Source organism: Convolutriloba macropyga, chromosome 12, assembly GCF_964194025.1.
Source record: "Convolutriloba macropyga chromosome 12, txConMacr16.3, whole genome shotgun sequence".
In the NCBI taxonomy this organism is placed as follows: Eukaryota; Metazoa; Xenacoelomorpha; order Acoela; family Convolutidae; genus Convolutriloba; species Convolutriloba macropyga.
Genome location: NC_134479.1, coordinates 45410852 through 45411239, shown reverse-complemented (window position 1 = coordinate 45411239; position 388 = coordinate 45410852).

Below are 388 nucleotides of genomic sequence, written 5' to 3'. Positions count from 1 at the left end.
TACCAATCTTTGGTGGGGCAAAATTTCAAATAATGCAAAAAATGGAGTCATTTTTGATGACGAACAATCCTTACGAAGCTTTCCATGAAGGTTTTGCTTCACTTCCTTTCATGGCACTTAAAAACACAAACATGATTAATAAAGTTCACAACTGCCGAACCCTAAGGGCTCGTATCATAGTTCTTTTGCATACAGGCCTTAAATTATAACAAGTCCAATCATATATGCTAATTTGGGAGAAATATTTTCAGGCTTAACATTATTTTATTGGGAGAACTAGGAAGTCACATGACAATGTAGAATAGGTTGACCCAAATACTTTAATAAACTTTAATCAGGTAAATAAATCAAATCATTCGAACTGTTCAATTTCCAGTCAAGGATTGTT